The following is a 594-nucleotide window of genomic DNA, read 5'->3' as shown; positions in this document are numbered from 1 at the left end:
ATTTCATAACCTGTTTTCTGAAATCATAGACGAGTCTCCCCTCTTTCTCTACTTCGTTTTCTTTATTAATAAATTTACAATGTCCATATTTTAGGATGAAATTTAGAAATGCACATTTTTTTCAATTGAATATTTTATTATAAATATTTTTTTACCATATATTTCGCAAAATCAAAATCCGACTAAACATTTTTTGAAATCCCATACATCTTTTTAAAGATACCACACATCTAAAAAAAAAAAACAGATATTCACAAACAACTTATATCCCATTTATCTAAAAAAAGAGACCACTACTTTCCATATAATCACATCTATAAAGAATAACTCAATATTTTATATCTCTCATAAAACATTGCAAAGATGGACAGCCTAACATGTGGGTTTGTTTACACTCTCGGAAGGAAAAGGTCGCGGCGCCGGGACTGGCTTCTCGTAAGCTTATTTTGGCGTAATTTTGTTCATGGGGGGATTATAATGGCATTTATTTTCGTGAAGAGTGTTGTGGGAGTAGTTCTGGTTGAGTGTTTTTTTAGATTTATTGGGTTGAGAGGAAGTAATGGTGGTTTGGTTCTTGTTTTGGGGGAGTATGTG

The 594-nt window shown here is 32.2% G+C and overlaps 1 protein-coding gene across 1 annotated transcript in view; it reads left to right on the top strand.

The window, feature by feature from the left end:
• Window positions 1-353: 353 nt before the first annotated feature.
• Window positions 354-594, top strand: part of LOC119590860 (tRNA (adenine(58)-N(1))-methyltransferase non-catalytic subunit TRM6-like) — a gene marked incomplete in the record, with an annotated part of 11,075 nt that continues 10,834 nt past the window's right edge. The window contains 1 exon segment of the mRNA XM_037939619.1: window positions 354-435.

The sequence above is a fragment of the Penaeus monodon genome, chromosome 27 (assembly GCF_015228065.2).
Source record: "Penaeus monodon isolate SGIC_2016 chromosome 27, NSTDA_Pmon_1, whole genome shotgun sequence".
NCBI lineage: Eukaryota > Metazoa > Arthropoda > Malacostraca > Decapoda > Penaeidae > Penaeus > Penaeus monodon.
This window is presented reverse-complemented; position numbering and strand designations above follow the sequence as displayed.